The sequence below is a fragment of the Solea senegalensis genome, linkage group LG13, assembly GCF_019176455.1.
Source record: "Solea senegalensis isolate Sse05_10M linkage group LG13, IFAPA_SoseM_1, whole genome shotgun sequence".
NCBI classification, from domain to species: domain Eukaryota; kingdom Metazoa; phylum Chordata; class Actinopteri; order Pleuronectiformes; family Soleidae; genus Solea; species Solea senegalensis.
Window position 1 is genome coordinate 6124004 of NC_058033.1, and position 26471 is coordinate 6150474.

A 26471-nucleotide genomic window follows, 5' to 3' on the forward strand; every position below is an offset into this window, starting at 1 on the left:
GCTCTTGGCAACTGGGATAGAGTTTTTGTGGAAAAATCGATCTATAAATGATATATAAATCCAATAACTGTTCACTGACAGGCTTCAATCTTGTCACAGAATCTTAAAGGTCTTTAGGATTCATCGTCTCTGGAACATTTCGGTCTGTGCCAATGGAGACGTTTAATTGGATTAGTGGGAGTTTTGTTGTGTGGGTCAGATGTGAATGTCCTGCATGATATTTCTCTGACCGTTCGCAGAATCCTGGTCAATGACTCGGGTTTCCTCACAGTCGAGGCTGTGACCCCGTTTTTGGTCTGGCGTTCACAGACGTCGTCTCTCTGATTATGTCGTCACCCGACGCCAAGGACCGTCTTTATCGGGGGTTGGAAATGCAGATGGTTTCAGAGAGACCAAGGCCAAGATTGTCCTCCTCACAGGCAGCAGGCAACTGTATTGATCCATCTGCTTTTATTATGACCTGTGATCAATACAAGAGAAGATGAAAAGCCATAAAGGGGCGTTCTAACTGTGCATGTGAGGTACATCGGGTTCTCCCTGGCGACTACTTCCACACAGGCCGCCGTAATAGTAATGACTTGGACAAAACCATAGTTATAGGCGGCACATGACCTTAGAGAAAAGGAAGAGTATATAGTCCACTAAACCACGTCTCCTGGAAATTACCTGTATAAACAACTAACCTGCAACAGCAAATAGGTTTTAGAAAAGCAACCGATACTAATTTGTGATCCTGGCACTGATCTTGCAGTGCAGTGCCTTTTATCAGTGACAGCATTTATGCTTCCAAACTTCTTCTTTTTTTATTATTAATAATACTAATACTTCGATCTGTAGACACTACTGGCACGGACGCTGTTTTGGCCAACTTCAGAAATCTCCTACAGAAAGGGAATCAATCACAAGCCCCCGGTAGCAACGGTAGCTCAGTGGAAGACGAGTCATCTTTCAACTTGAAGGTTGTGGGTTTGATTGCTTAGGCAAGACACTTCAAAAACAACAACTTAAACCCACGTTGCTCCTGGCAAATGTGTGAATGGCAAAACTGTCGCGTAAAGCAGCCTTGAGTGATCATGAAGAAGAGAAAATACAGACCATTTACCATTTGAAGCCGAGTGGCAGGGATTAAGCCAGCAAGCTCTGGTAGCAGGTTTTAATTGGGCAATGCAACTGTAGGTTGCTTCATTTTCCTGACAAGACTATTGACTCTATGCTGCGCCCACGATTACCGGTGATATGGCTCTGCTTTGTCGTAAGCTAAATAAACGCAAGTCTTTTGAGTACAGTATAACAGGAGTTACTGTATGTGTGGAGAAATGACCTTACATCAGTCGCAATTTGACTCAATTTCTTTAAAATGCAACTGATTCAAGAACATTTGGAGAAGGAATCAATCTCTATCATGACAACAGGAGGAAATGTTGTTTAAAAAAGGAGCCGTACCATGAAAATCAATCTGTAAATGCTTCAGTTGAACACAGTGCTGGCTCATTATTACAAGCAAACTAAATGAGCAAACAAGTGTTGGTGTCTAAAAATAACAAACAAACACAATGAGGCGGATCCAAACATCACCAATCTTTTCCAACAGTGAGTTCACACTGAGACAGAGAGTCGGCCTCACGCTGAGGTGATGGACTGCAGGTGATTGCAGCTGCATTAATCATTCGCGAGAACCCGATGAATAATTCCAGAGCTCAGTCAATTTGATTAATTATTGATAACCCTCATCAAACAGCGATGGGTATATCCAGTTAAAGAGGCCATCTTTAGTGGGAGAGATGACTCGGGAGACTTTACAAACACTCGTTTTACAATTTGTTCTATTGTGGTGGTGGCTGATGATTTTCCTTTTTGAGGCGAGAGTGCAGAGTTTTCTTGTGACTTTATTTTCCTCCATGAGATGGAGATTGAATTAATGCACAGAGAAACAAAGAAATTGCAGAGGACAATAACGTTAGGCAGGTATAATTGATGATTAAGTGCTTTGGTGTTGGTCAAATCATGATTCACATTCTTATTTGCAACGTCAGAACCGGCTGCCACATTGTACTGCCCACTTGCAGTTTACGGTAACAAGGAACAATAATTTGGAAGGGTCTTCCACATTTATAAAATCTCCCAAATAATTCTAATCCTCTGGCCAGACAATGTCTTTGATCATATTTTAAATTTAAAACTTTTATTATGATATATTCCTATATTTCTTTTGGCTCTAATTTTTCCTTTTAACAGAAAAAATAAAATATGAAGTCAAACAGAATAATTTAAAATGCCAGAAAGACAAGATAAGATGAGCGAAACTAAGAGAGGCTGAAACTAAAGCTAAAATAAACTAAGACAATTTAAGTAAAGTAAGATAAGATAGTTGGTCAGCCCCACAATAGCTAAACTGTGCAAATGTGGCTAATTAAATATATGCTAAACTAGGCTAATCTAAGATAATCTAAGGTAGAATAAACTAAGATAACTGGTTAGTCCCATGATAGGGAAATTTACAACATTATAGCACAAAGGTAATAAACATGAAGTATGAAAATATAGAATTGAATAATATACTATCATCGTATGTATTCAATTATTATATTACATTATTCTAGCATTATCATAGAGACTATAAATTGTTTTTATTGATAAATTAGGAGGTGAAACTGATTAAATCATGAACAACATGGTGGCAGGTTATTTGCACAGGCTAATAAGGTTCAAATACACAAATACATCAATAATAGTATAGATATGGTGAATGTAGTAGGAAGAATGCTGTTCAGTGACAGATGAGTTAAATGGTTCCTTCTCCACCAGCTCCTTTTTATAATCCAGTGCTGTTGCTACGTGATGATCATATACAGTATATGATTCTGTGGCCGTCACAGAACAACCCCATTTCTCTCCGGATCAATACTCTAATCATAGCCGGTTAAATAAATCCAGATTTGCTCATGTTGCATGAAACTGGCTGCTACAAGCTGATCTTTTTTTTCTTCTTTTTTAATGTGAACCTGCTTATCGTTTCATCATCAAATCCAGGACGCCAAGAAATCATCATTTATTCATTTAAATACAACTATAACTGTTTACTATTCTAGTCATAATTAGGCACTTCTATTGATTTATTTGACACCTAATCTTGTATGTAATGTAAATATATGACTGAAGCATTCATCCTCCATTGCTAAGACGATCAAAACAATCATTATCAGTAACTATAATAATAGTAACTGAACAAGCAGCAGAAAAACATGAAGACAACAAGAAATGAAAAATGAACTGTTCTCAGTGTTCACAGATTTGTTTAAACCACTTATTTTAGACTAATACTTAAAACGACTTAAGAATTAAAATGGCTACACCAGCTACAAGTTTATCCAATCAAATAAAACCCAACTGCTTTAGGGTCACGTCAATAAATTCATTCAGATTAGGTGTTAAACAGGTTAAAATGTACCTGTTTTGTATTTTTTGTTATTTTAAAGCTTAATAAAGTATATCAGGTCAATCTGAACTATGTTAACATGGAGAAAATGGCAAATAAATGTAAATATAACGTCCTATGTTTCAGCAGTTTCAGTTCAGGATAAACTAAAACAAGAGTTTAGAATGTTTCTTTTTTTTTTTTTTAAACATCACCACTTTACATTTATAATGGGAACGGACCTATCACTAAAAATTCGTAGACAGGAAGTTGCAAACAGGAGGACAAACTTCCAGATAAGCCCACACCGATGCTAAATCTTGTAGATTAACGCTTGTTTCCAGGATTTTTAAGTCTTTTTAACTGATCTACAGTTTGGCATCCCTGGCGGAAAAGCAAAACAAAACGAGTAGAGTCGAGCCCAGTCGTGCTCAAACTGTGCCACTAGTAATCTAAATAATGTTTTGTGAAGCCTTGCTTTAAAAAAATAATATCAGGTCACGCAGAGTTGAAAACTATTTTTCAACTCACCATAAATCAGTGTGACTCACTCTTCCAGCTCAGCATGTATAGCTATAGCAATGAATGATGTATGAGGTATATGAATTATATAAAACATATCTTTAGACAGTCATGTGTAACATGATGGGTTCATATATATATGTTCATATACATATATATATATATATATATATATATACACATGTATATATATATATATATATATATATATATATATATATATATATATATACATATATATACAGTATATACACATACACACACACACATACGCTGTGACCTACAAGCAGGATCAAGCGATGTCGTCCCTCGTTTCTTGTCCCATTAATAATGTGAGTAAGCAGAAGTGAAGCTGCGAAGGTGCCAGGTAACTCACAGAAGATGAATGTGAGAAGGCGCTCGGCGTGCCTCCATAAAATCAACTGCATTATTCAATAAAAGCTCAGTGTTGACATTTACAGTTTGCTTTCAAAATAAAAATCAAGACACTACAGCAAAAGAAAATAGTCATTGATTTCCATTTTCACCTCCCCGCCAGTTTCACAAACCAGGCATGTCATGCACTTCTCAGCCACTTTATTAGGTACACCTGTTCTACCGCTTGTTCACGTCAATATCTAATCAGCTAATCACATGACAGCAACTCGAGTGTCAGAGTGAGGAAGAAAAGGGATTTAGAATCCAGACACAAAGTCCACATCATCTTTTAAATAGCTTCTGAAAACTTGATTATATAACAATATACATGTGTCTTTACTATTAGTTTCCCTATATTTGTAATTTTGAGGGGTAAAAATGCTCTTATAGTCATTTGATGTACCTTTCTTTTGTGTTTACCTGTATTTATTCTGTACAAATCTTCTAGTATAGAAGAATAGTCCTCCAATTTAAAGAATCACAATGTTTTCCATGTTTTGTCTGCTGCTTTTTAGATTTCCATATTTCAGATTTATTGCAAAGCATCTTGTATTTCTCTTTTGAAAGGTGCTATACAAGTGTATTATGATTGCTATGATTGGGTCTGCGGCTTGTGATTATTTTCACTTTTGGTTATTTTCTTGATTTCTTGTTTGGTCCATAGTCACAAAATGTTGATCGTTGTTTCCCAAAACATTAAAATGACATTCTCATGTCACATTTGTTTTTTAATTACTTAAACACTTAAAAACAATTAGTCAGTTATGAAAAAGTTGGTTATTGATTTAGTAATCAATTAATGTAAATAATTACAGAACTAGTTATAATTTCAGGGACTCTGAATGAAGCGTGTTTGTATTTCAGAAACTGCTGATCTGCTGGGTTTTCCTCACACATTCATCCTTTACAGTTTAAAGAGTATAGAGTGAAAACTAACCGAGAGTGGGGTCAATAGTCCAAGTCTTCAAAAATATTAATAGATGTTTAGTAATTAAACATGCAATCGTAAAAGAATTGTTCAGCTTCCTTTCTGTGCGCTCATTCATCATATAACCTTGCAGGTCGCCACTCCATTCATTTTACCCTTAATAAATAAGTTTAAGCATAAAAGTCGGGGGCAAAGTTCAGATTCATATCTCCAAAAATTCAACATAATTAATAATAAAGTATTAAAAAAACATTTTGGGCTGCAACAACGAGTGAAAATTTGACTTTTGGAGTGTTTACAACAGCCTGACTCTGAATCTACAGACGCAAGGAGTCAGCAGCAGGAAAAAAAAAGAAGCCGTTAGTCTGATGCTAACATTTACTCTCACTGGAAGAGGTATTCGCAGAACTCAAGACTGTTCACTGTCCTCGCTCCCAAATGGTGGAACGAGCTCCCCATCAACATCCGGACAGTGGAAAGCCTCCACATCTTCCGCCGCCGACTAAAAACACATTTCTTCCGACTCTACCTTGACTAAGACGACGACGACAAAAAAAAAAAAAACAAAAAAACAACTTATACATCGCACTTATGACTAGCACTTCATAGTTTGGCTTACTTGAAGCTCTTACTTACTTCTAGCTCTTATTTGTACCCAAATGTTTAAATGCACTTATTGTAAGTCGCTTTGGATAAAAGCGTCTGCTAAATGACATGTAATGTAATGTAATGTAAAAACTGAAAGTTTTAGAGTTTTAAGTAAGCAGATAATCCTGTAACAGCTTGGGCCAACACTGTAAAATAGATTTCGTCTCGTTTGGTGCAGATCGGTGACGCAAAATTAGCTTCCACTCACATCTGTGCATTGACTTACGCAGGGCTCTCAAGTCTCACGCACGAGTGCGACAGTCACACAAAAATGATAATATAAATGTCTCCGGCACGCCGCTATCGCTATGGTCCCGGGAGGAAACTGTTCTCATACACACGTGCTTGCCTTGTTTACTCCTGAGCAGTGCTCACTTTAGCGGATACTCCACCTTGTGGCCAAACGGAGAAACCAAACCTCATCTGTTGTTGTTTCTCTTCTTTTTTAAATAACAGTTTGCAGTTGCAGTAAATACAGTTTCCACATTGCATAGTAGTCTGTTTTAGTGAGGTGGCTACTTTTAGTTGTAATATTTAATATCAAGATTTTATATCCTGGCCATGCATATATTAATCTTGTATATGTCTGTTTCAAAGATGTCAGCCTTCAAAAATCTGCCACCAACACCCACGCCAACACACAATCATAACTTGAGAGCCCTGTGTGTGTGTGTGTGTGTGTGTTCCTGACACTTCAATTAAGGTGTCCTCTGTTCCTAATAAAGTGGTCACTGTGTGCACATATGTAAGTAACCTTTTCCGAGTGTGTGTGTGTGAGGGATTTTAATCGACTTATCCACGTGTCCTACTTTATGTTTCCACCAAGAGACCGATCCATAGTGTGTTAATTATGTATGATTATCTACGCTACACCTCATTATCCTTTGTGCGGTTGGGAATCTCAGCGTGATCATGCTCAGCGTCTTTCCTTCCTGTTACATTTAAAGGTTGATGGAATTTAATAGTTTAAGACAAAAGAGTGTATCCCTGTAATTACAGCGTGACATTCACTTTAAATCACATTGGGAAGAGGAAGTAAACACGAGCCTTTACCGTTTGTGTTTACGGTGCAAAAAGGAAAGGTAGTGTGACTCACATCACACGGGAAGAATCAGTGGTTCATTTAAAACACGTTTTGTGATAAAAAAACATTGATGGTTATTCATTTCTAGGGATTAAATGGATTTGGTTTATGGATTAACACAAAACAAACAATAATATCTTTGTGAATTTGTGACACTGCACATGTCATGAGGATTATTTTAAAAGTGCTTCTTCTTCTCTGGTCGGCCTGTTAATGATGATGAGGTCAGACGTGCCGGCTGAGAAAAAGGCCGCAGGTCATCACCCTCCTGCAGAGGGACTCACTCCCAATGGACCCTGACAAGATTTTCACTCCAACAGAGGCTGCGAACAACACTTTCTCCTCAAGCTGCAGTGCGTACATTGTTGATTTTTGTCACAAAATGTGACTGCAGAGTCACATGAGTCACAAGAATCAAAAACAGGCCACTTTTAAAAGCTGGACGGAGCCTGTTTTTATGTGGGTATTAAACAAAACAACGTCACTGCAGAAGAACGAGAACCAATCCGAATAACATCAGCCATGCTTCTCCTCTTCTTGTGGAAATACAGTATGTGGGCTTCCTAAAACCTTTTCGTCAGCCAAGATAACGTTATTATAGTTAACGATAACTGAGGAAATAACGAACACTAAAATTGAAAACATTTTCGTTAACTTGCGATAAATTAACTGAAGCTGAATTGTGTGTTTATAAAACTAAAACTAACTGAAGTTGTTGTGAAAATGTACTTAGTTTTTGTCTTTGTAAAAGTTTCAGTGTATTTACCTTTTCTCTGAAAGGTTGTATTTAAGACAGCATTGTCATTCATTCATAATAAAATGTTTTTAATAATCTTTTATTGGGTTTATTGTTTTTCCTCAGATTATTATTTTTTTTTATAGGTTGCTACATTTATGTGTGTTGGCTATATTTTTACCTGGCACACTAACCATAGCACAATGATTTTTATATTATTATTTTTATATATTTGTGTCAGGGATGGTTGTTGATTTGTCCTAATAAACTTTTAAAAAGGCATCTTTAGCCTTTTATGACACAATACTTATTATGACCTTTTTTAATCTTACACCTGGACAAATACTCCAAATTAATAAAAACTAAACTAAAACTAAGCATTTACAAAAAAGTAAAAACTAGCAAACTAACCCAACAGAAAAATCTTGCAAGATACATAACAAATATCTTCAAACTGATTCCTCAGCGTGTTACGTGACAGATCTGACGCACTATGAACACACAGTTAGTTCTACCATCTGCCGCTGCATCATCATGCTGTAGTGAAATGTGGTCAATGCTCACGATGGAAATTTCCACCTAATGAGGTGGAAATTGACCTGGTTTATTACTCATAATCAGCCAGCGCTCTGATGTTGCACAGAGGTGGCGCCGTATCAAAGACACAGTCGACGCAGCGGATCTGAATTTTTCATTTTTTCATTTTAAAGCAACCACTTCAGCCTCATAAATAAAGTTAAAGTGCATTCAGGGTTTCAACAGTTTGTCTTCACGCACGCCCCATAAATCACTGGATTCAGTCCCACGTGTTTTTTTTGTTTTTTTTTTGCCGCTGTGATATCACGTCCACGACTGGTGGGTGATGACGGAGCCTGAGCTTGGACACCGCGAGCTCTGCTGCACAGACATCAAAGCAGGTACAGATTTCTCAGGCCCGCTGTGAAGGTGGCAACGCTCTAAAAACATTTCACTATCCGAGACACATTTGCATGTCATTACACGGAGATTGCTGCGCGGCCCAATCAGACATGATGTTTTATGAGCTGGGCTTTTTTTTGCAGGCGCCCCACATGACGTGAAGTATGGCCAGCAGCAGAAACAGCAGCAGCAGGGTTTGAAAACAGTCAGCTGTGACTGACTGAAACTCGCAGACCAAGATCCACACGGGAAGTGATGAACAAGATGTCAAAGGGAAAATTTTAAAACCTCATTAAGCACATTTCTGAATATTTTCCAACCAAGGCTGCAGGAGCTGGTTTGCACTCTCTTTTCCTGTGGTTATGTAACTTGGCCTCAGTCGGGATTGCTTTGCTAATCTATGGTGGCCTTGAGGGTCAAAAACACAACTCAATTTTACAAAGCACTACATTCAAAAAGGGTTTCCTAAATGTTGTTTTTTTTCAAATGCTACCTGAAATGTTTGTTTTTTCCAAAATGCTTTTTGGTGTTATATTTTCTGAAACCTTGCATTTTCTGAAATGTTGTCTTTTGTTTTTATACAAAAAAATATGTTTGTTGTGTTTTTCCCAGCGTAGTGTTTGTCCATCCCAAAGTATATGTGTTCTCCAAACCGTCGTTTTCTAAAATGTTGCTTTCCGTAGTGTTGTGACAGGTGAAATTCAGTTTGTTTTCCAAAATGAATACATGTTCCGCAATTGTTTCCAAAATATACATTTCCCGAAACTTTGTTTTCACAAACGTTTGTTTTCTAATTTTGTGTTGTATTTGTGGAAACCTTGTTTTCTGAAATTATGTATTTTGTGGTGTTTTCATAGAAAACTATTTAGTCGTGTTTTTCCCAGTACAGTTTTTGTCCATCCCAAAATGTATGCATTCTCTGAAACGTTTTCTGAAATGTTGTTTGCTGTATTGTTCGGAAATGTTGTTTTTTCAGTTTTCTAAAATAGTTTGTTTTCCCTAATCATTTCCAAAGTGCTGTTGTGTTTTCCTAAAATGTTGTTTTCTATATTTGTCGTCACGAGTTAAGAGTTTTCTTAGGTGTTTTTTTAGTCAAATATTGTGTTGGTGGAGAACGAAACAAAAGTTTTCAAAAACAATGTTTTCTGCAATGCTCTACTTTGCAGAATATTGTGTACTTAGCATTGTGTTTCCTGTAATGTCTTGTTTTCCCGAAAATGTTGGATTTTTTGACCCTCGGGGGCCACCGTACAATGCCATGCAGGTGAGTTTTGATCTACTGTAAACACCCAACAAACAAATATCAAGTGTCAGATTGTAGGGTATAAAGCGACGTCTTCCCTACGGAGCCAAAAACACCCACACACTGCTGTGAACGATGTGTTTTTCCTCCGTCGCTCGGAAAATCTCTCCGACGACTGGTGATGGATGTCAGGATGTGACGGCATGAGCTGTCACCGCTGTTGTTGTTGTTGTTGTGCATACACTAAACTCCAATAAATAATAAGTGAACCGTGTCATAGGAGTTCATGATTTTCAGGCTGACACGATGACAATTTGTGGTTGCGTTGTTGCAAGAAAAGTTGAATTTTTCATCGGGCACTTGTGTTCATGAAAGATACATGATTATTTGGTGTAGTTGTCTGAAAGTCTACACTGATGTTTCAATACAAAAACAGACCGGTGAGAGGAGTAGAAAGCTGCAAATACAAAGGTTTGAAGAGCTTATTCCAGAAAAAAAAATCCTTGAAAAAGATAAAAAAGCTTCAGCTTTAATTTCTTTAGACTGTTCACTGGCCCCGGCTGAAGACAGGACATGCTTACAAAAGCACAACTTCAGCCTCAATAAAAGTATAAACTTGGTTAAAAAATGGTTTTGTTCAAAAATCACGAAAAAAAACCACCCCCAGAAGAACCATTCAGTTAGATTTATATAAAATAATAATTACTAAAAAAAAGCCTGTCAGAAGGCAGGTGTAGCAGCACTCATGGTGATGAACACTCGCCAAAAGGCTCCACAAAAAGCTCCCGTTGTTTACACAGCGTTTCTAGCAGTGACTAATGTTAGTTTGGAGACAAAGAGCGCTGGCACAGCACATTAACCTGGCTAAGAGTTGTTAACGCGTGTCGGAGAAGGCAGCTCGCTTTTATGCTGCCTCTTAATTGGCATGTCGGGTTCGAGCTTCGCCCCCAACAATTACACAGATTTTTTGCCAAAAGTGCACCGTCATTGTGTCAAAGTGACAGAAAAGAGCTGATTATAATCCCACTGTAGATTTGTCTCACATCATTTTCACCTGGTTCTAATAGAGTAGGAGTCACTCACTACGTTTCCATGCACAGTGTAATCAAGCTAAGGCCGTAGTCTGACTAAGACAGGCAATCAGACAACTTGCCGAGTCGGAGTATACATGCGGAGGAGTAAATTGATTTATTGCCCGTTTATGTCAGAAGTTGGAACTGGGACTAAGCAAGTTGATAAGCCAGACAAAAACAAAAACCTCATCATAGCAACATGTCCACGGATAAGAATGGGACAGCATTATGTGTACGACTGATTTAAAGTGAAACAAATATGACAGAAGTGCAATTAACAGTAAAAGTAGCAAAGAGTTTTTGCTATTGGCGTGAGAGGCAGCCATTTTGGAATCCTATGACAGGATTTCTGAGGTCGCACTTGGAAATGAGGGAAAATTACAGTTCATACTTTGGACTAGGAACGTTTAACTGTGACTCCCAACTACACCACATGATTATGGCTAAAAACTAGAAACAGACAAGTGTGATCTTTGCTAAAGTAAAAAACCCTGAATTTTCAGCAATATTATGATTAAATCCTTATTGTAACTTGAAAATGGGAATTGACATAAACAAAAAACATACAAACTTAAATTGAATTGTTTGCCCTGGTGGACATTCAAGAGAATACAGTTCCCAAACACTTCCACATTAGCTTCACTTTCCATGCCCTGTGATAATAACCCACATGTGGGATATTACTTTATCATGTCATGGTGTCTATACATTGATTTAAAGTGTTGACATTCCTTATTTTTTTAAATTATTTCAACTTTTTCCCCAGTCCGTTTGGCCCCTTCTATTTTGGGAAGAGATTTTTTTTTATCTTCTCGCCTCAGAGATTAAACTTTAACTTACAGGGATGTTCATAACATAGCTCCCGCTTTGTTTCCTTTTTTTTTCAAATCCGTCACATCAAGAGTTGTAGGCCTCAACACAAATACAACATGTCGTGTCTCAGCATTGCATTGTGGTCTATGGAGGCAGCTGTCAGTGCGAAGCTGTTATCTGGGCTTTCCCGTTTGACGGATTCCTTGCGGTGTGTTTCCTGAACGCCTGTGAAAATGGTGAGTCTAGAAAGTTGCCTCTGTCTTTGATTCGCGGGAAATGACACTGAAACCTGACATTTACTGCTGATGTGTTTTACAGTCAAAGATATTTCTGCTGTCAGGCTTCATCGTAGCAGCTCTTGAAATATCTTGACGGCGAGTTCACACGCGCAGTGACTGGCCTGTTATCGCTAGGAATAAAAATGTGGAGAAAAAAAGAGATTTGAGCAATACTACCATTTTTTACTGCCTTTTACTGAGCATTTTTATGTATAGCCTATACATTTTGGTGCAGGTGAATTACAATATTTGTGAATTATGATGCCACCGCTGGTCTTGTTCGTTTTTGTCATTGTTTTCGTATTGTTTTTAAAACAACTGCTTTAAAAGTCACTAGTTTGAGTGTTTGTGTTGCGTAAAAAACAACGTCACGGCAGTTTCATGCAGCCGTGCTATGATGACAGAGTTACAGATTCTGCTCTAATCCTACACTAACTTTAATATTTTGTTTATTTTACATCATTTTACTGTGACTTGTAAGCGTTCTCTGTAGTAGAATGAGCTAAAATTGAAGATGCAGGTCTGAAATAATGTCCACAGGGGGCAGTATCCAACTCAGGTACTGTATATTCAGTCTATCAGGTTCAATCTCCGTGGATTAAAAGTGCACAGTGTATGCTGAACACTGTTGGATCACCCTAGTCGCCGATTACTTCAAATCTGGTGCACTTCTAGGCTGTATATTTTCTGAACCTTTGCCCCCCAAGTGAAAGTCTGTTTTTTGAGAAAACACCTTGTTATCTAAAGTATAGCTGCTGTATATTTTGTTGACCTCTTTCATAAGCTGCTTTACTTAATACGAGGGTTCTTTTGGGCATTTTTCGGGTCAACAAACACAACCCCTCCCACCCAGTTTTTCTATCAAAGCTCCTGCGTCCTCTTTGCTTTCCCGTCCCTGACAAAAAGGACACACAGGTTTTTCTCAGGCAGCGCTGCTCCTAAAAGCTTTTGATGTGAATACTGCTTTGGAAGGAGCCCGACAGCAAAAATGACTCTTTATTACAGGTTAGATAAGACATAAATGGGCTGCTACGCTCGGCGACAGCCCGCAGACAGATTCACTCTGACTCACCCCGGCACTACGCTGTGGAACAAATGATCAACGAGCTGAATCTGTTCACCCGCTGAAATGCCACTGATGCGAGGCGCCGGGGAGAAAAAAATAATATGTTAACCCGGAGGTGTCCTGCTATTACAGCGCTGCACTCGCACTGTTTATCTGAGCATCAGATGTGTAATTAAACTGCTCAGCTGATGGAGATGAACATCTGCTCCGAGTACTGTATATTTTTCCATTACAATCCAGGGTCACAGTCTCATAAATTAATTTGCCGGGGCTTTTGTTCAAGGACTAAGCAGCTGCAGGCTTTTTCTATGTGGAGGTCAATGTTATGGATGGTATTAACAAGCGTCTGGTCATGACTCCCAGCAACAAGACTGGTAATTATGCTGTTTTCTCCATTCCTAAACTGTCGATTTCCAGAGCCAACAATCAATTATTTTCCACTCCTCTGCGCTGATGGCCGCACTCAGCCTCGAGTCTATTGGCCCCGAAGGTAAACATTTGAAAAACGGGTCACAATTATTTACATTCATTCGTTTCTTATGGGCTAAATTACGACATATTTTCTATTTAAACAGCTAGTTTTTACTAAAAGCATCGCAAATAAGTCGGCAATAGTGCATTTTAGAGAGATTCTTTTTAGATTATGAGTGCAAATGTACTCAATATCGGTGACTTGCTGTCAACAAATAATATAAAGGTACGTTTGTTTTTAGTTTTCCTTTACCTTGTGAACCAGTTTCGGCGTGTATCTTCTGCCTTCCTCAGAACTGTCACCTGATGTTTCGGTGGTGACGTGCCTGATCTTACTGTCAGATTTGATGGATTATTTTCTTCTGCGCGGATGACTCTGGCCCATTTCCCTGGTGTACAGGAAAACTTCCTGTTGTCTAAAAAAAAAAAAAAACTAAGTTCAATCAGTACACATAGTATACTTAAAGAACATAGTAAAAGGTACGAATTACAGGGTAATACGTGATACATGATCTACAATACTAATAAAAACCACCAACAAGTTTGCCCAGCGCAAGGGAAAACAAATGTTATTTACAAAATGAGGGATTTTCGTTTCATTTCAAAATTATGCAAGTTGAAGTTTTGAAGTTGCCCCTGCATGCTTCAAAACACAGCATTGTGGGTCTTAAAACCCTCACGGACGGACAGGCGTATGTTCAGTCCACAGGGTATGTTCAGTACCAGTTACCTTGCTCATCAACCTCCTTTCCAGGATTTGTCTGCATTTGTGCAAGTATATAAAAATCTTATTCATTGCGGGACAAAGCTGGAGAATATCCCTTGTTCCAACTGGGGCTCAAACCCAGGTGTTCTTGCTGCAAAGGCAAGTGTGCTAACCACTACACCAGGGTTTCTCAATCCTGGTCCTCAGGACCCAGTGTCCTGCATGTCTTTGAAATTTCCTTGCTCCAGCACACCTGTCAACCACCCGTCAACCATTTGAATCAGGTGTGTTGGATCAAGGAAACCTGGATTACATGCAGGACAGTGGGAAACCGTATGGCCCAACAAAGAATTGTTCATTAAAATATCAACATTTGTATCGATGATCGTATTACACGAGGAAAGGCGACGACAAAATATCAACAAATCAGTATCATTTTCCATCAACAAATAACTTCCAAAAGCTGTTTGACAAATTAATAACAACTTTTTCCATCTGTGCATATTGTTTGCATTTACGGTAATCTTATACACCCACACACACACATTAACTGGTGTTGCCGAGCAACAGTGGCTTCACCATTTGAACACCAAGCACAACATTCCCATGACACAAAAATCTGGTTATTATTGATGAATAAAGCTAACAGCTTCGCTCTAACCATTGACAGCTCCTCAGTTTTCCCCTCCCCTCAGGTAAAGAGTCTGGGTGTCATCCTCAACAGCACACTCTCTTTTCACTCACACATCAACATCACTACCCGCACCGCTTATTTTCATCTCCGTAACATCAACAGACTCCGCCCCTCCCTCACCCCCCACTCCACAGCCGTCCTTGTTCACACTCTCGTCACCTCCCGTCTTGATAACTGCAATTCTCTCCTCTACGGCCTCCCTCAAAAGTCTCTCCATAAACTGCAACTGGTTCAAAACTCAGCCGCCCGTATCATCACAAAGACCCCCTCACACCACCACATCACCCCCGTCCTCCAGCACCTCCACTGGCTCCCTGTCAACTACAACTACAACTACAACTCCTCCTGTACACATAAATGGCCATCCACAACCTTGCCCCTCCCTACACGTCTGATCTCCTGCACGTCATCACCCCCACTCGTTCCCTCAGATCCTCCTCCTCCATCCACCTCTCTGTGCCCCCTGCCCGCCTCAGCACTATGGGAAGCAGAGCCTTCAGCCACTCTGCTTCTCAGCTCTGGAACACACTAACACCTGACCTCCGTAACTGTGACTCTCTCCACCTCTTCAACTCAAGACTCAAAACTCACCTGTTCCGGACCGCCTACTCCCTCTAACCTCCCTGCTTTTACCGTCACTTCCCCAAATTTATTGTGTTGATTTTATGTGTTTTTTTTGGTTTTTACGTAATTGTGTGATTTTAATTCATTTTGTTTGTAAAGTGTCCTTGAGTGACCTGAAAGGCGCTTTTAAATAAAATGTTTTATTATTATTATTATTATTATTATTATTATTTTATTATTTTATAAATGCATTTTCTTTGATTATATGCGGGTTTTCACCCTGAACCTCGGCGAGGATATGAATCTACATCGACCTTTGCACATTTGTGTGCAAGGATTTGTTTCGGTTTACGACATTTCTTGAGAATGTATGGGATCATTTTTATTAATTTATTTAATATTTATTTAATTTTTTAAATAATGTCATATTTGATTTGAAAACAGGAGCTATGCAGCGAGAGGCAGCAACTAGAAAGGAGCACTATACTGTTGTGCACTGTATATATATGAGGCTACAGCAGCTGCTGACAGGTGCTTCACTATAGAGAGAGAGTGTGTGTGTGTGTGTGTGTGTGTGTTCACAGACCCCCGCGGCACGACAAGTCCCAAACACACACATGATAAATCTTGACAGCACCTCACAGTCTGCATATTCTTCTTTTATACTATATGAAAACGCATTTTCAGTGTCTTCCATATCAGATCGGGAAGTTTTTATTGCATTTATGAAAACAATTGTATTTTTTATGAACCTTAATGTGTCAAATGACAGCGATAATGATACATATGAGCCATTTCTTTCATTTAAAAAACAGAATTTGACTGGAATTTGAGGCTTTATGAGGACTTAGAGTAATTGGTAAGGACTGTACAGGATGTATAGGGTTGCTCTGTAATAATATACTGCTTTCTCCTTTCTTCACACTACAATAGGCCGACACACTCTCCCTTTTTTTCCCTGTTGTGTATGAACAAAAATAGGGCTAAAAAATGCAGGTCTGGATTCATGAAGAGTCTGTAAAGCATAAGTTAACACAGGAGGAGAAAATTACCTGAGAACGCGAGGAGCTGGACACCGACAAAGACACGGCGACGATGACAGCACAGAGACTCACAGAGAAGAAGACTGAACACAGGTGAGGCAAATTAAGATGATGAGGCAATCAAGATGCAGGGAAACCCACACCGTGACAGGAAGTGGCTCGACAGGTGACCACACTACAAGAAATTACAAAAGAATACAAGAAAAATGAACAGGAAAACAAGAAACACATGAACACACATTTTTATTGTTTTTGTTTGTAATTAAGCCTTAAATACCCATACAATATGATTCATCCATTTCACAAAGTAACTTTGCAGAATTTTCCTTCCCTTCTTTGTCAAGATTTACCAAACATGTTTGGGAAATTATTCATTTAAAGTTCAAAAATGATGGTGTCACAGATGAGGCTGTCAATTACTAGCTACATTTTACACAAATTTGCTCCTGTCATGATTTATGTCAACTTAAAGAGGTCATAGCATGGTCCTATCTCACTTATATGTGAGATATGGAGGTGTACTTACAAACAAGTCATTTTTATGGTCAAAAACCTCCTAGTCGCTGCAAATGAGCCAATGTAAATGTCTCATCACTGACGCTCCCGTCAGCCGCGCTGTTTCAGACCAAAACCACACTCGCTGAACACGGACTGTCTTGTGATTGGCCAATTACCTGGAAGTGACGTAATTGGCACGTCAGCTCTCAGACCCGCAACTCCCCCTCTGGTAAGGTGGATGCACCGCTAGTAATTGTAAAAACATTGAGTAATGCCATTGTCACGACCCCTCGCCATAATCCCTTGCGCATTTGATCCGGAATCTGACCCAGAGTCAGAAGACACAGTGACAAGTGAACCACCTCCATCACAGACTGCTGCAGGACGCCTGTAGCTTGGATAACGTTGTGGTTACCGAGATGATAAACACACATATGCAAATGAAACACAAGTGAACGCACGAAGCTTAGCCATAGCCTATCGCTAATGCTAAACGACAAAACAAGCACACAAAGACAGTTTTACAGTTTGTAAAACTTGTAATATACATATTGTTGGCACTGCTCCTTCCTTTAGGTGAAGTTTTGTGCTGTGTCCTGCTTTATATTGCTACTTTCAACCATAGAGGAAGAACTATTCACGGTGTAGCTGCTGAGTGTGTCGGTTGTACGGAGCCCCGGACATGACATGGTAAAAAAATGAAATAAATTGTGCCCACAAAATAGCTAGAACGTGTGCACGAAATACTAATTAATAATATCATCATTCCTGGACACCTGGGTAAGCAAATTGAGCGGTGTTGTTATTGTCATACCTGCGCCAGTCAATATTCTGTTTAAATGCCTCTCGGTAATAATGGTTCCTTGCAATGACAGGCTCTTCAGAATGTCTTTGTAGCTCATTCCCAGCCTAAAATAAAACTCTCTCACGCTACCTCTGTCCATCGTGAAGCTTTAGCCCCTCTACTGCCTCTACCTTAGAGGAGGTGCGCTCGATTTGCTTACCCAACTGTCCAGGAATGATGATATTATTAATTAGTATTTCATGCGCACATTATACCTACATACCGACAATTTATTTATTGATTTGTTTTACTATGGCTCCGAACAACCAATACGCTCAGCAGCTACTTCTTCTTCTATGGTTGAAAGTACGTCACCGGATGTGCCCTGACTCTAGAGCCCGGACGAGGAGGCGCTGCTGTTTAGAGGAGTGGTGAAATTTGCCAGTGATGTTATTACTCAATGGAAGTGCATTTCCACTTCGTAGAGGTCAGGAAAGCAATCAAACCCTGCGCTCTCAGCAGTGGCTGGACTGATTGTTATGAGGTAATGACGCAGATACCCACAAAAACGCAGCGTTAATTGCCACTTCCGGGCTATGGCCTCTTTAAAAGCGGGTCCACGTATAGAAAGGTTTGGATAACCCTGATTCAAATGTCCAAAAGTAGTTGTAGTAAAGTACATTATTAAATTCCGTTATCTGCCCATGTCTGCGTTGGTTTACACAGACCCCACACAGATGACTACATGCACACCTATAGTTTGAGTTGGTGAGGCCCTGTGAAGAAAATGGTAACCATGGAAACTTACTTGACATCCACAGGTTCCCTACACATGGGAACAAGGATCTCAGCTGAGAAATTGCCACGACTGCACTGAACACTGGACTGAGACACCGTCTGTCTTATAACTGAGTCTTAACTACCACGGTATGACCGGCCCCGGTGCTCATAACCTACCTGCAGTACTGCCACAGCCCACCAGGAGGATGCAGGCCGTTCTAGCAGTTTTTGTATACATCCAACTTTTCGATTTGTTGGCTGCTGTTTCCAAGCGACGTTTAAAAAGGACTAAAAGTCGTTAAGTTGCTATTAATCGAGAGCCATCGCTCCCGGGAAAACTACAACAAGCACGTTTGTTGACACGTCTTGGACCACGCCTCTCGGGGGTGGACGACAACCTTTCCTACGTCCATAATCCATCTGAAATGAGATTGAAATAAAGTCTAGGATTTAAATAAGTGTGTAAATGTATAATACACAAACGATATTAATGTGAAACCCATTCCAAAAATGAATATGTATTTGTTTTGCAGGTCTGGCCCGTGGCAATCAGAGGAGGTTCACATCTGTTTATTCCATCCCTTTGGATCTGCAGACTCTCCACTAACGACCTGCGAGTCTTACCTGTGAGTTCACAAGACTTTTCATCTCGGCTGCCCAAACTAAAAGAGTCAACGCACACACGTAAACCGCAGAACTACACACACACACAGTTGAGTTTGTGTGGATTTCATGGACGGCAGCTGCCTGATGAGGAGGAATGCAGTGCAGCAGCTCAGTGAGCTCGTGTCTCTGCAGGATCCTTGCTGCTGCTGCTGCTGCTGCTGCTGAAATTGGCAGTGAACATGATGAAGGGAGGAGGTTGTTCAGCCTCGCCACAGCGAGCGGTGAGCAGCAGTGACCCGCGGACTTCAAACGCGAGCAGGACTCACGCCACGATCTGATCAACCCTGGCAGGTACACACACATGGATGAAGGTGTCAGATCTGTGCTATTTATATATTTTTTTATATACATATACTATATACTATAGACTGTGTAGTTAAAATAATAATAAAAAATAGACTCCAGCAATGCCAACCTCTACTGTCTCTTCACTAAACCTAACCACTCATCCATGTAGCAAATGTTTTCGTTTTGTTTTAAAAGCTGTAGATTACTAGGCATTTAAAAACAACCACAACAACTGTTGTCTCGGTTCCGTGTATAAATTAAATCATGTTTAAAAAAAAAAAAATTATCAATCCTCCTGTGAAATATTAAGCACCAAATGAGTCAAATCAAGGTTCAGGGATCCCTGTTGCTTCTCATATTATAAGACTGCTGGACTGAATTCCACTTTGCTCACCCGCAGTAGTCAAACTAAACAAAAACAACTAGAATCACCACCCACTCAGAACAGAAGCTGAACTCAGACCTTCACCGAAATCTGGAAACTATCTGGAAACACTGCAACAAAGAAAGCAAATGTCCACCAACGTTTGGGCAGCTTCTCTACTTCTGATTTCCAGATAATGTCTGGGACAGAACACAGAACAGAGCAGGAAAAGCTCAGGAGAATTCACCGTGGGTCACTGGGTGGCTGAAGCGCTCCTGCATCCTCAACCCAGGAGCCTTAGTAAGCAAAGAGCCTGTCACTTACCTGTTGTGACCCCAAAACTGCGCACACATCCTCACTAGGCTTGCAATGTTTGTATACAATAAAAAGGCCTATAGGGTGCGGTGGCTCTGCTGATGTGCCTGAATATTATGTGAATGACACAGCTTTGTGTATGAAGTATTGACTGTGATGCTACTGATTTAGCAACTCTCTGCACACATCATCATCATCACTACGTTCAATGCCTGAGACTTGAGAGCCCTGCGACTTTATTCTCGTAAATGTATGACTTTATTCTTGAAGTCTGCGAAAAAGTTTTTATTAATGTGGCCTTAATACTCCGCCGTAATGTAACGGCTATATAAATGAAAAGCTAACTAAAGAAAGCTCAGCTTGTTAAAATCTATCGCATCGGCTGGTAAACAGCTCACTGTTATGTTGATATTGTCTTCACAGTGACCTCTGACCCTGATGTGGGGAGTAGGACTACACCAGTCACAGTGAATCCGTTCACACTGGCAGAAAAAGGAAAGCAAAGATTTGATGTCAACACAGAAGGGCCAACAGTTAGTACTACAAGTACTAGTAAGTTAAACCCATTTAATGCAATGCAAGTAGGAAGATACAGTGCTTGTTTTACAAGTTCAACTTTTATTCACAGTGGACGAGGTGGTGCTGGACGAGGAAGCCAGCTTCTGTTACCTTGGAGACATGCTGTGTGAGGGTGGTGGGTGTGAGTTCGCTGCCATGACCAGATGTTGCGTTGACTGGGGAAAGTTTAAGAAGCTCCTGCCCATCCTAACATCCAGGCACCGGGCAAGTGTTCAAATCCTGCGTACGATCAGCCATGCTACATGGGAGTGAAACTTGGGCCCCAACTGCCTCAGATCTCCAGCATTTGCGCCGCACCGACAGATCCATGATTAGATGGATCTGCGGCGTCAAACCCGCCCTATATGCAAGACTTGGGGTTGAGGACATCACCTCAGTGCTTCAGTCGCGCCGACTCTGGTGTTATTGTTATGTTTTGTATTCTAATGTCAAATCGGGAGATGATAATGTTGATTTGTCCAGAAAACTTCTGCTGCTAATACTGATTGTCTTGCACTTTTACAAACTTATTGTTTATTTTAGTATCAGGATATGTCTGCTGTTATCGAATGACGTTTGTGTGCTATAGCAGTTTATGGCCAGTAGAAGGTGCTATAAGGTGTTATGCATAGTTATTGAAAAGACATTGCCTACATTAAAAATCAGCTGAATGGAAGATAAAGTTTCTGCGCCCATGTCCATATTAACATCAACAAAAACTGTCCAAAATAAACTGTCAAAATGTCCTAGTATAACATGTCAACAAAAATGTAACTGTTCAAATATAGACTGGAAAAATGTCCAAGTATATTATGCCGACAAAAAACGTACAAGCATAAACCGTCAAAAGTGTTCTAGTAATACTAGGACACAACAAGGAAAAACATCAATTTATTGTCACAAAATTTATTGTTGATCATTTTAAGACAAAGAGCTGAAAAGTGATCATTTAGGCAGCTTTTATAAGTTGAGGGGGAAAGCACGTCCAGCAGGTGGCAGCATTTCCGACAGGCGGTGGAGTTTTGTTTTTCTGTTTTAGCAACAAAGAAATTCAGCTGCCATTTTTGTTTTATTTGTTCAGCGAGGACTTGAACGTTTATTAATCACAGGTGGAGCTGCTCCTGCACCTTTGTGTACTTTCCGTGACTTGGTACATTCCACTCCTCCCCTCTGTGTCGACCAATTTGGAATGTTCCACTTCCGGAGCTTCTTCCAAGCGGAGACAGGAACAGGGAGAGGACGAGGAGCAACGGGGACGAACATGTGGACAACCGTGTGGTAACTGCTAATTTAAAATGATCCACACATTTATAAGATGTTCTGTTGACGCTCTGTTCACGCCTGCTGTTAACATCCAACCTGAGCGATCCAATCACAGGTGTTCAGATTACACCTGCTACGGCTAATGTGACGTCACTCCTCCACAGTAAACACCCGTTCAAATATGAACTTTCCTAGTATAGTATGTCATCAAAAACGTTAAATTATGAATTGTCCAAACATGACATCAACAAAAAATGTCAATACACCATGAAATAGACCTTCATACTGTCCAAAATGTCCCAGTATAATATGTCAAGACAAAGTTAAAATATGAACTAAAAGTGTCCTAGTATTACTATACTGTTGTAAAAAAAAATATATTATTTAGTAAACTGTCCAATTATAAACTGTCAAAAATGTAAAACAATGTCCAAATATAGTATTTCAACATAAACTGTCCAATTATAATATGTCTAAAAGTGTCCTAGTATAGTATGTCGTTAAAAACATATCTATATTATTGAGTCAACTGTCCAAAATGTCCTAGTATGTCAACAGAAAATGTTAATATACCATTAGAACTGTTAGGAATGAGTATCTAGTCTGGTCAGTAGGGGGCAGGTTAAGTAACAAAAAAGGAGCAGTGGTTTAGTAGAATTTCTAAATAAAAGTGTCCGTGTTGATATGATATGAACCAATATAATTGACAATAAAAACGTTTTAATGCATTTTACACACATTTATTCACTCATTTACTGCAATGACCACATTTGAACACTCTCAACTGGATACTACTTTGTCCCACCATGTCTCATGACTGAAGACCTTCAAACAGCTGCAGTTAAAGGCACAGTTCATGTGTTTTCAAGCATGGTTAAATGAGGTCATTATCATCACAATTTAGGGCAATAAGAAAAAAACAAACAAGCCATGACTTGACAGTGAAGAGTAAGAAGAGGCTTTCAGCAGTGCTGTCACTAAATACATCAGCATCCTCTGTTAAATATTGAGATTTTACAAATGTTTTCAGGATTTTTTTTGTAACTAATCTACATCTTTGTTTGGACCAGGACCAGGACCAGGACCATGTGCCGGCAGGAGCAGGAGGACCTGGAGGAGGACGCGGAGGAGCAGCGCCGACAGGTGTGTGGTAGCTGCTGCTTAAAAATGATCCACACATGTATTGGATGTTCTGTTGACGCTCTGTTCACACCTGCTGTTAACATCCGACCTGAGTGATCCCATCAGATTACACCTGCTACTGCTAATGCTAATGTGACGTCACTGCTCCATATGCAAACACACACCTTTCATTTCAAGAGTCTTCACATACAAATTATGTCCTTTCTTATGTTTGAATGACAAAGAATCCAGGAAATGTTAATGTTATTCATTTCAAACCAGGAAATGACGATTCTCAAACGTCTTTTTATTATTATCCACAAACCAAAAATGATTCAGTTTTAATTCTTTCTTTGTTATAAGGAACAAAGAAACTGGAAAATGTTCAACATTTGTAATGAAAAAAAACAATTCACTCATTATTAAAGTATTTGACGATTCATTGAGTAATCATTTAATAATGCAGTAATTGTTGCATCCCTACTTGTTTTATATTTTCATACAAAAAAAATCATCAGAGACACCATGATACGTTTGAACGCCATATTTGCCAAATCATATATTGCGATACACTGACACAACAGTGCTAGTGAAAGTGAGCACTTGGCACCATCTAGTGGACCGAAATGTTCATTCATTTCGTTATTTTTAATGCCAATCACCAAAAAAAGTTTGATGGTTTTTTTTTATTTCACTGGATTTGTTCCCACCACCACTACTAATACTTCAAACAGAGTCACATCCTGTGTGCAACCATAGCAACCACAACAACATTAGCTGGACGTAAAGGTGCACTCTTGTATAGACGCACATTTGTCGCCGCTTTCACGTCAGACACACTGGAGACGCATCGGAGACTCGTTGCATTCACGCTTCTCTTCAATGTTGTCACAATGTGTCTGCGACCACCTCCCGTAGTGCTTTGGCAGATCAGATAACAGTCTCAACATTTTCCGCTTCCTTTGCTCCATAGAACAAAGACATTATTCAAACTCATTCATTTTTGCTTTGTGGACAAAACAACACATTTGACAACATCATCATTTACACCTTTAAAAAACACTCAGCAACATTTTTGCACATTTTATGACTCTTTCACCTGTCATTGCATCACCTCACACGGACCACGTTAACAGCACTTGTCAACAGAGCTTCTGTTCAATGTGTGCACATGATTTGTTCCATTGTTAACAGGTGAAAACTATGGACCAGTCAAAGTGGAAACATTCAATCAATAAATACACCGTCAAATAATGACTCAAATGTGCCATTCATTCATTCAAATTGGAATGAGATACATGTATGTCTTATTAAATGTGCTATTCATTCATTCAAATACCAATTCATTTGATGTAAAAAAAAAAAACATATACAATGACTTGACTATTGAATGAATGATGTCATGGTCCTGTGTTGCAGTGCACTTTGACACATCAAATCAATTCCTCATGCACTGCAACACAGGACCATGACATCATTCATTCAATAGTCAAGTCATTCTATATGTTTGTTTTACATCAAATTGGTATTTGAATGAATTAATGCCACATTTAATAAGACATTTATGCATTTCATTTCAATTTCAATGAATGAATTTGAGTCATTATTTCATGGTGTATTTATTGATTGAATTTTGACACTTTGACTCCTCCATACTTTTCACCTGTTAACAATGGAACAAATCATGTGCACACATTAATCACACAGAAGTCTCATTCATGTGTTTATCATTTTTAAGCAGCAGTTACTGGACACCTGGGCCCCAACTGTGTGGTCAACAGTCCAGAGAGTGGACCCCTGTCAATTTTTTTTTGTGTTTTTATGTTTTTTTGGGGGATTTCTTTGGCCAAAAATGTGAAATAAAGTGGCATAACCCCCTGGTGTTATCTGTGTGGGAAGCCGGGGGAGCACAGCCCAGCCCCAACCCCCCACTACTACAATGGCAGTGGGAGCGCGCGTAGCGCGGCCCCGGCGCCGGGGCCAGGCATTCGGAGCGTGCTGGATTTGAACCAGCCACGGCCGGACTGGCACAACCTTGCGGTTGCGGACAGATCCACCACGCCACGAAGCCTTCTGACAGTTGGGACAAGCTCCGGGCGTTTTTCACTCTTCACTGTGGCTGTGGAACCTTGAAACATAAAGGAATTGAACCGTCAACGTCAGGATTCACAGACAGCACGCTAACCAGCTGAGCTATCTGTCCACACTCTTTTTCTCAGGTTTTCTCACATCTGTTCACTCTCTGTGTTGAAAATTGTGCTTAAAAGGTCGCCTCGCCTAAGATTCGAACCCCTGATCTTAGCAACTCCAGCTTTTGATGTAACCACGTGAGCTATTTGTCCTCGCATAGAATTTTTTAACGTTGGCTGTCTTTCAATAACAGATGACCCAAAAACGCCCAAAAACACCACACTGATGAAGTATTTAAGAATGTCTGTGCAAGATGCTGGGCCACACGGCTGGTGTAGTGGTTAGCGCTCTTGCCTTTGAAACAAGAAGACCTGGGTTCGAGACCCAGTCGGAACAAGCATCTTTCTCCATGGAGCTTTTCATGTTGTGTGCGTGGCTTTTCTCCGGGTTCTACGGCTTCCTCCCACAGTCCATCAGTCCTCCACTGGAGGGACACAGTGCCAAGCTCAGCTGTCATAGGGTGATAGGACTCTTCACCAGTCCATTCAAAACATGCAACGCAGTGATGATGAAAGTTTCCACTTAAACATTCACATCATGTAAGATTCGAACCCCCGACCATAGGAACGCCAGACCGTGTCTGAACCATGTGAGCTACTTGTCTTAGTTTGCTTCTCCCCACAATTTGGAAGTCTTTCAATAATAGAACCCATGACCGAAAAAAACCTCAGACTGATGGAATATTTAAGAACGTTTGTCCACGAAGATGGACAACGTGGTTGGTGTAGTGGTTAGTGCTCTTGCCTTTGAAACAAGAAGACCTGGGTTCGAGACCCAGTCGGAACAAGCATCTTTCTCCATGGAGCTTTTCATGTTCTGTGTGGCTTTTCTCCAGGTTCCTCTCACAGTCCGTCAGTCGTCTCCCACTTTGTCCTCCACTGGAGGGACACAGTGCCAAGCTCAGCTGTCATAGGGTCATAGGCGGGGTTCAACCTGCACTGTTCGCCAGTCCATTCAAAACATGCAACACAGTGATGAGGGAAATTTCCACTCAGACATTCACATCATGTAAGATTCGAACCTC

At 39.9% G+C, this 26471-nt stretch overlaps 1 protein-coding gene across 2 annotated transcripts in view; it reads right to left on the reverse strand.

Moving 5' to 3' along the window:
* Window positions 1-16749, reverse strand: part of rad51d (RAD51 paralog D) — a 37592-nt gene extending 20843 nt beyond the window's left edge. Inside the window, exons 1-3 of one of the 2 annotated variants that reach the window (XM_044041326.1) lie at window positions 16629-16749; window positions 13866-14028; window positions 231-460 (exon numbers count right to left, since the gene is read on the reverse strand). The gene's annotated coding sequence lies outside the window, so the exon portion shown is untranslated. The remainder of the gene's footprint in view (window positions 1-230; window positions 461-13865; window positions 14029-16628) is intronic. The other variant, XM_044041327.1, reaches the window with a different exon arrangement.
* Window positions 16750-26471: the final 9722 nt, after the last annotated feature.